This window comes from Pezoporus flaviventris, unplaced genomic scaffold (genome assembly GCF_033815535.1).
Source record: "Pezoporus flaviventris isolate CSIRO_AGI_PZ_B2104156 unplaced genomic scaffold, CSIRO_AGI_Pfla_v1 ptg000045l, whole genome shotgun sequence".
Lineage (NCBI taxonomy): Eukaryota > Metazoa > Chordata > Aves > Psittaciformes > Psittacidae > Pezoporus > Pezoporus flaviventris.
Window position 1 is genome coordinate 22,727,501 of NW_026892593.1, and position 10,000 is coordinate 22,737,500.

General features: G+C 35.1%; 1 long non-coding RNA gene across 1 annotated transcript in view; it reads right to left on the reverse strand.

Annotated features, from left to right (window-relative positions):
* LOC133276376 (uncharacterized) overlaps positions 1-10,000 on the reverse strand; it is a 15,666-nt gene that overhangs the window by 485 nt on the left and 5,181 nt on the right. Inside the window, exon 3 of the long non-coding RNA XR_009745855.1 lies at positions 2,253-2,319. This is a non-coding gene — a long non-coding RNA (uncharacterized LOC133276376). The remainder of the gene's footprint in view (positions 1-2,252; positions 2,320-10,000) is intronic.

A 10,000-nucleotide genomic window follows, 5' to 3' on the forward strand; every position in this document is an offset into this window, starting at 1 on the left:
TACCATACCCATAACCATAATGCAAATGTGGTTTTAGCTCTCTGAGAGAGATTCAGCTTCTAAACTAAACTGCATATATTTTAATTTCATTGATACATATGTCATAGCAATTAAGGGAGAATTTACATTGTAACCTTCTACTGTACACATTGCTAGGTCCAATGTAGTACTTCAAACTTGGAAGTACATTTCATAAATACCAGAATTACAACAATACCATACATAGCCATTCCACAGCCAGGAAAGCTGCAAGGGACTAACAGGATGAGGGGAATAACATCACAGTTTTTGCTCCTGTGAGTGTTGTCAGTGTCACTCCTCTACTGGCAACAGCAGAGATCAGTGATTTTGGCCAGTTCACGTAATCTTAACCTTGAGCAAGTTTAGATGACTGACAAGACAAATCAGGGCAGCAATTTAAAATAAAATATATATTCAGGCTAAACTAAGCCCAGATTAATTAAAGTTGAATTGTTGCTATGAGAAATGCATTATTTTGCAGAGTAAGATAAACAAAACATACATGTTAAGTACCAAAAATAAGAACAACTTTATGTATAGTTAAAAGACACTATTTAAGGATATAAATAAGCACCAGATATCTAATACAAGACAGACAGTTTCCTATTTTAAGAATGTAGCATTCAGTATATCTCAATAAATAATTCTTTCCTGTTTCTCAGAACAGATTTTTTAGTGTATTTGTAAAATTTTCTAACGAAAGCTACAAACAATACTAGGTGCAGTAAAGTATACATTTCTGAAATGAGCATTTAAACTAGATTTTCACTTTTACAGTCAGCTAATAAGCAATTACAGAATACACTTTCTTCTTATAAATACTAAAAACTTTATTTCCTTGTTCCTTGAAAAGGTGTTAGAATTAAGAGCTCATTTAAAAGCACATACTACAAAAAATTGATGTTAAATGAAAGGAATTCCTTGCAATAGACATTAAGCTTTAATGATAATTTCAGGGAGAAAAACAAACAATTTTTTATTATGCTATTCATTAGAGAATTGTTTCATTTTGCACGGAATTGTAACTATTGCCAATTAGACTGCTTGCATTAAGATTCTCTAGTCAGGATGTTCTATGAATTACATAATTCACCATATCCTTACTAATGAAAAGTTTATATGACTGAATACAAGATGCAAAAGTTCAAGTTTCTATCCACTATCCTTTATTAATTTATATTTACAATATGTATTTTCTTATGTTAAACAAATGCAGCATCTTCTATTTTTCTGAGCAATGTGTTGCAATTCAATTTTGCTTCTATAGAGTACTGCAAGCAGTTACATCTATTTCATCTATAGAAATTCATCCCTCTGTCTCTTCCTTTCCCTTTTCATTTATATTTTTAAATGCTGTATTGACTTATGGTATATGAGCTGTTAAAATCATGCAAACTTACAAAGATCTTCATCTACAAATGGAAACTGAAGCAGAAAACTTCAGACTTTCAAAATCTTTGATATTTAAATTGCATTTTCATATGTGTAGAAATAATTCAGTAACACCATTTTAAGTAATCGTTTAGTTCAACCTTTGTCTTTCTAGTCTAAACATTTTTTTTTATTTCCCCTAAGTTTATCTGGACTTTTTCAATATGACATATGTCAAGGAATCAGAGTAAGTGATAAAAGCAGGAAGGGAAAGTCTGCATCAGTGAATATTTATATTGGCAAGAGCTGACAATTTTATAAAAGAAAAACAAACACAAAGGCTGTTCATTTCTGAAATGAAATCAGCTTCACTTCATTTCTCTCAGGAAAACATCATTGCATGAAATGATATAAATCAGTATTGATATCACTAAGCTTCAAACTAGAAGAGACAAATGCACTCTGCAGCATAGTAATTCAGTGGCTCCGAGTCAAGTTTACTGTTGTCTCATTTCTACTAATCATTGAAAAATTCCCTGTGAAATAATTATCCCTAAAACAATCAAGACAGTATATCTCTATAAAGGAGAGGATCGATTTAACAACAAACTCTATATTTATCTGTATTGATTAGAGGGCATTCAGTGTAATTTTAGTGAATTATGTTTGGCTTTCATTTCCCAGTAGAAATTTTTCTTGTGATGATCAAAAGGTAAATTGCAAACTACTACACGGTCTTTTGTGCGTTACCTACATAACATCCAACTGTTACTTTTCAAAGAAACATTGACGTAAGAAAGGTTTTTTTTACATATGATATCTTATTATAAAAATCATATGACTGAGTTTATAACACTTACCTAAGAGCCTGATGTCATCTTCTCAATTCATTAATACAGAAATCAGGACTGCACTAAAGAGTCTGTGCTAAAGGAACAAATCCAAGATCATCTTATGAGAATAGAATTAGAAAGATTAAGAAAGTAATATGATTTTTCTTCTTAAATAGGAGTAGTTTCAAAGGAGCTGTTAACACTTTCATGTCTGAAACTTTCTTACTGGCAAGAAGGAGAATGAAAAGAATCAGAGAGATTCAAAGACAATTTAGAGTAGCTGTAAGTCTGACACCACTGCTGATACAATTTAATTGAGGACTAATTGGAACTAAAAAGGCTAGCTATTTTGTCAACTGCATGTATATTAGTTCCAGTCATTTTTAATCTGATGTAACAGTGATAAAGAGTCTAACTTACTTTGTTTAGTTAATAACATTAGGCCAGAAAGAATCACCTAGTCATTTTATGTTACCCAATACACTGCTAATATAAATAATGTCTAATTACACTGACTACATACTCCCATGAAATGACCAATTAGAACATTTGCTGATTCTAAATGTTCACTGTTAGAGTCATTTCCACAGGCTTTCTGCTGGTTGGATTCATAAATTCTACCCCAGCTGGTAGGATGCATAAGGGCAGTTAGTTTCAACTAACAAAGGACAAAGGACATTTAAATACTCAGACACAGTGTACAGTGTTCACATGCAAAAATATATCAACTTAAAATGTGCTTTTTTTTTGTATTTTCTGGGAGTATGTAATACTATACATTTATATACTCTTCTTGCTGAATAAAGCAGATCATACTGCATGTTCAAGACTCATATGATAAAGGAAGCATGTGCTGGCATTTTACTATTTAGACCAACAAATTTAGTGATTTGTATTCACTTTCAAAGACGATTTGTTGGCTGTGATCTGAAGCTGGAATGTATAATACCAGAAGAGTCTCTTATTTATTTTCATTACTTTACTGATGAGTCAATAAATGCCCCTTGAAAACGTCAGTTCAGCACATACCAACATTTTATAAAGCGACACAATCTGACAATAATATTGACAGCAATTGTGTTAAACTCAAATTAAAATCAAAATAGAAAAATAAAATAAATGAGAACAATCTCTTGTCTACAGAAAAATTGCTGACAGTGTAAAAGTTGCATTTTTAATGATTGAATGATTATCTCTTAAGTAATCATGCTGAAAAAATTGCCAGTTACATTAAAGTAAATAACAGTACATCAGTATGTGCATTACAGGATCTAATTAACACAGAGTATTAGAAATATTTGAAACAGTGAGACATAGTTATCTAGGCAGGTTAAATAAAAGAAATACATTTACAAGGGCTGCAACTAATGCACATAATATAGTCAAACAAAAATTCAATACTGTAAAAGTATCTGAAAATATCAATGCTAAATTCCTCTGAAGGTGTCTAAAATACCTGGCTGCCACACATGTCTGTATTGTGCAAGGTCTCAATCCTTCTCCCACTTAAATGAGTATAAATGTTGCCACTCGGGTCAGCAGGCTAGCATCGGGTGCTTTTCCTATTCTTAGATGATGTCCTAAACATTACTAACCTACTTACATAAAAGTTTCTTCTTGGAATAAAAGGCAGCATGACAAACCACAGATCTGACCATTAGAATTGTTTTAGAAAATTAAATTGTAACTTAAAAAACCCATTGTGTAAATAATTACCATTTGCTCAAAGTAAAATTAACAAATGTTCTTTTAAATTAATTGGTATATGCTGAATGTGTGCTACTTTGTCTTATCCAGGATATTTAAAAATGAAATATATGATAAACTTTGTCTTATTGTAATTAGATTAATAAAAGAGAGTAATTAGAAGACTTACATTTTTTTCTAAGAGCTAGAAATTATTAAACTATCCAGAAAAGAAGCAAAGCTTTTATATAAAAAAAAAAAATCATTCTTTGAGCTGAATTACGATAAATCAATAAGACTGTTTTTGTTCAATAAGTAATAATTGTCTTCATATAAACTGAAAATATTGTTTGGAATGATTAATATACAATGCTGCATTATGCATTTGGGAGTGTCAATGCATAATTTTTAGTTCTAATGTTATTATGTAATTGAGAGAACATGTTCATTTGCCCTAATAACTACTAAGATGCACTTAATAAAATGAAATGTAATAATACTTGTAATTTAATCTATTCATGGAAGTAATTTTAAAAGTCTACCATTCTCCTTAATGTGGATAACATTCATAATTTATAAAGTGTTGTGATGCAGAATTGACAATGCCATTGTTTTTTACACTTTGAGATGATTCTGCAGCCTTCATTATCTGCATACCAACCTCAGGATTATCAAGGGCAAACAAAAGATAATTAACACCAGAAACAGGCAAATGCAGGAGCTACTGAGTGAGGGATTTCATTTAATGCAGAACCTTTGAAAACTGGGAAATGGAATAACTATTCAACACCTTTTTCCCTATTGCAAAAAACTATTTTAATATGGGGCTGTTTTCTAAATTTTATGTGTCTTTTTTTGCTCTAAAACTATATTGGCATGTTCAACCTCAGATACATTCAGTAAATGATTATGTTAAAGGCAAGTATTTTCTTCAAGTGCTGTGTGCAAATTTTCTGCAGTGGTTGTTTTTTTTGGCTTTTTTTTTTGGGGGGGGGGAGGGGGGAGTGTTTTCTTATTTTTCGTCTAGAACAGCAGACAGGTAGCTGGTATACATAGTCAAATCCTATGCTTTCAGTTGTCCATAGCAAGTCTGCAAATAAATCACTTAACTTCTCCATGATGCCTATTGTACAGTATTCTAAGATAGGGTTGAAAACTTTCACCACAAGAATGTGATAAACGAATAAGGTGTGGGTTTATGTGTTAATACCCTAAAGGAAAAAGCATCTGAGACTCCCAATGGCATTTTTATATGTACTCACAGCAGAACAATAAAGGTTTATTAAATGCTGATATAGGTCCAAGACAGTATATTTCAAACAGTGAGAATAGTTGAAACTTTTTTATTTTTGCACAAGGAATCTTGACTATGATTCTGCATTGCACTGTAAAAGGTTTGCTATGTAACTAATAATTTCAAAAATTAATCAGTGAATATCCTCCACAAAGAGAACCATTTGAATGCAAGGCAAAGAAGCATTGTATCATTAGGATCTTATCAGTGAATGAGCATCCTTCTACAAATGGTCCAGGCAAAGTAATTTTACAAATGGAAATATAGGACAGTGATATCCAGAGTTTCACGTAATTTACAGATGCTGATGACAGTCCAACTCCCCGCCCCTTACTTACATATGAAATTCTTATTAAAGGGGAATGTGATTATTAGCCTATGAGCTATCCATACAAGATTTAGCCGTTTGTGTTTAAATAGCATGATATATTGCCATAACTTCACTTTTTACATTTTAGAACTGAAAATACCTGATAAGTAATTGATCCAAAAATAATGTGCAAACAGTAGGAGCTTGCTTTCAGTCCAGCTCAATGGGCTGACAGCACTCTATATAGGAATGAGGGTTAACACATTAATATTCAAGACATAAATGCAAGACAACTCCATGAATCTTGTTCTCTTTCCACAAGATATGATGTCAGCTATAGCAGTACTTTCAGTATCAGGATGGTTTCTCATTTCTGCTGCACTGACCTTTTCCTCTGATCCTAACCCTCACTGGTCAGTGGTAGGCATCAGGAGGTGAGCATGACAGAAATGCCCATATGAACCTGGCCAGGCACTGAGCACACTGCCCCTCAGACAAAACCCAGTGCCAGGGAGAGGCTGAGGCCAAGGCCCAGTGCTCTCTCCATATCATCAGTTCAGTTCTTATAGCCAGATAAATCAAATTATGCAAGTCCCTGAAATCACTCAGACAGCTGTGTGGTTGACGGTAAACTCAACATGAGCCAACATTGTGCCCTGGGGGACAAAAGGGCCTAGGGTATACTGGGCTGCACTGAGCACAGCAGAGCTAACCAAGTTGAAGAAGAAACTCTGTTACAATACATAGTACTGGTGCCATTTCCGCTTGAGTATTGTGTGTAGTCTGGGGCTACACAATATAATGATATAAAAATATCACAACATGACCAAGGGAAGGCAAAAAAGATGGTGAAAGGACTAGATGGCATGACTTATGAGGAGCAGCTGAGGATACTCTGTTTTTTCAGTTTAGAAAAGAGGAGGCTGAAGGATAATTTCTGTCTACAACTTCCTCATGATGGGGAGCAGAGAGGGATGGAACAATCTTTTCTTTCTGATGCCTGGTGAGGGAATGGCTTAACACTGTACCAGAGGAAATACAGAGTGGATGTTATGAAAAAAATCTTCACTGAGAGGGTAGTCAAACACTGGAACAAACCCTCAAGAGGAATGGTCAAAGCTCCAAGCCTGATGGTCTTTGAGTGTTTGGACAATGCTCAACTTCATGGTTTAACCTTTTTTTTATATGGTTTAACTTTGAGGTTGTTTCATGTGGAGGCAAGAGTTGTACTTAATGATCCCCATGGGTCCCTTCCAATTCAGGATATTCTATGAATCTAAAATTCTAAGTACCAGGACTCTCAGGCACTGAGTTGTCATTCTTTGCGTCTTTAGTTTCAAGATACTTATGAAAAATAGATCTCCAAACTCTTCACATTCTCAGTTGGGGAGCTTGGAAATTTGGGAAAATTTAAGAATCAAGATGCTGAAACTCCTAAGTGCTATGAGAACCTATTTTTCTTTTATTTTAATTAAAATTCCTTTTTTTCAAAGGACATTGGCTTTAGTTCTGTAAACATTTGTATAAACGCTTTTTAGCCTAAGATCTTTAAAAAAAAAACCTACCATGTCTGGACAAGATACAGTGTCCTTTGATCTAATAGAGAATATCAGTTCTTTCACATAATTTTATTTATTTTTTATTTATTTAAAAGCCCTTGTCCTTTTATTGAATTTATCTTATGTTTAATTCCACTTCCCTGAAGGAAAATAAGACATACTCGCTACTATCTGCCAGGTTACTGTAAATACATTTTATAGAGTACGGTACCTTTTTATTTACACAGAGGAAAATACAACATCAAAGTAGATGCAGCTTGGTTAGTAGGTGATGCAAAGAGTACACCATGCTACCAGACAGTGGCAGTGGACAGCTGTAGCCTCTATAACAGCCACTACGCTCCATGTCTCCCGAAACAGAAAAGGCAACCTCTGTTGAGAAAGTTCACAGGACATGCACAAATAGAGTAGGTAATGTAGAGCTTCTCCATTACAGAGACACCTCAGTGAAGCTTTGTTTCTACAGCTTATCCTTCAAACTGCTAATAATAATTATGACAACAATAATGAAACCTGTTTGCTAATCTTCACATGTATTATGAGACTTTTGGGTAGCTGCATTTTCTACACATTTATTTTACCAAGAGACATATTTTGGAAATGTATGTGGTTCTTTCTGGGATGGTGCAGTAATTTAAAGGCACAGCAGTATCTGGTCCTCAGTCTCTGTGAAAAACTTCCATCCATGTTAGTGGGAATTTTGTGATAAAATGAAAACACTAATATGATAGTAAATGCACATGTGTGCATACCAGAGTCAAAATTTGTTCATCAGAACTTGAAAACTAATAGATGAGATTACTAGAACTAAGTGACTTTTTTTTTTTTTTCCCTGATAACCCTTATACAAGAACAGAGGACTACTTTTTCAACTACTAAGTCACAGAATCATAGAATCAGCTAGGTTGGAAAAGACCTTTAAGATCATCAAGTCCAAACAATACTGGGACTGCCAAGACCACCACTAAACCATGTCACTAAGGGCCTCATCTACATGGTCCACACTTTGAGGGATGGTGATTCCACCACTTTACTGGACAGCCTGTTCCAAGGCTTGACAACCCTCTTTGTGAAGAAATTTTTCCAAATATCCAACCTAAACCTCCCCTGGTGCAGCTTAAGGCTGTTACTTCTTGTCTTATCAATTGTTTCTTGCGAGAAGAGATGAACCCCCACCTCACTCCAATCTCCTTTCAGGTAGTTATAGAGAACAATAAGGCTCCCCCTGAGCCTTCTCCACACCAAAAAAAAAAACCTCAGTTCCATCAGTCATTCCTCATAAGAATTTTTCTGCAGACCCTACACCAGCTTTGTTGCCCTTTTCTGGACCCTGCCATTGGAAGTAGCATTTCCAGCACCCTGACATTTAAAGTAGCCTACCAATTTGGTGAACTGCTTGAGGTTTATAGACATCCTGGCTTCTATTCCCGCAGATGCACACATATTCAGAGCTTTAAGGATACATATTCAGGAGAGACCTAGGAGCATCTTACTATGACAACCGAGCAGTCCCAAAGCTGTAGATCCCACATGGACAAAGATCTCAGAGCAAAAGAGTTTCATCAGAACAAAAGAAGCTGCTGCAAGCACACAGTCCTTTCCATGTACCTGTGGAAATGGCTACTTTCAGCTGGTACAGGAATGACAATGAGAAGTAAATTTTCCAGAACTCTTGGAAGAAAGCAGAGAAAGTTTGAGAAGATTGGCAGCAGGTCCCTAATATTTAAAATAATCAACATACAGTATATCAAATGGATTAGACATAGTGGATATGGGCTGATTTTTCTCCCTTGCAGGTATATTTATGAAAACACAAACACATGCATCCATAAATGTTTTTCCTGAGAAATAAATAATAGTAGACAATAACTCTTTCAGAAAGAACTGCCTTTGCACTATGTTAAAATCAGTGGTCAACTTTTAGCACTGAACCAAGAAAGAATTTTCTGTTTCAAGATGGGCTATGTGTGATAGGAAACACCAAACCCCAGCATTACCTCCTAAGCTTCACCTTCTGTTTATAGGGGTAAGAAGAAGAATGAATAGAGTGTAAAGGTCTTTCAGCACCTTCAGAAATCAAATCTGACACCTGCAGAATCCTGACAATCTGGAAATGATCAAAGGTTTTGCACCTTTGTGCCCCATTGATGCCACAAGTACTTTCCTGGCCAGACACTTGCTGAGTGCTATGTTGTGGCTGCTTCAGATACCCTTAAGATTCTCCTTTGTGTCTTTAGTTTGGACATCCCTCTTGGAACACATTTGAAGTTGGTGGTCAGCTTCATATATGGTCCTCCTTGTGCTTCAATTAACAATTTATGAGAATCCAAAAAAAAAAGTACTTTTCCTTTGCTTATCCTGGATGAGGTTATGCTTCTGGTTCTTCAGTGGTAGAACTTACTGCTTGAATAATTGCAACATGTGCCAGATTTCCAAAACTGCCTACTCAATGACCATAAATTGCAAAATACATGCAGAAACTGCAGGAACGAAGGAGTGGGTAGATAATCTGCCTCAGTGTGCCATTACAGTAGAAGTTGTTCATACACGTTTTATGAATGTAGTTTTATGTATGTCATTATGGAAATCAAAGGCTAAGCTTGTACTGAGAAAGGTAGACACGTCCCTAACTGAAAGTGATGCCAGCTCTACTCCCTACTTCCAACTGACTGAAGAGCTTTTAAACCTCTTTTACTACATTGATTCTTCTAGCTGTCCATGCACACTGTGTCTTATAATATTATTCAATTGATCTACAGTTGCAAGGGCCAAAGTGGATCTCCAGAGAGAGGGAGAATAATTGCCCAAATTCATCAGTCATGTCAGATAAATGTCTACAACTCAGAGCGAACTCTTGTGAGTGGAGTTGGAGAAAGGAGTAATCTGGAACTCTTTTGAGTGTCTCATTGATGTGAGAATAGACCGA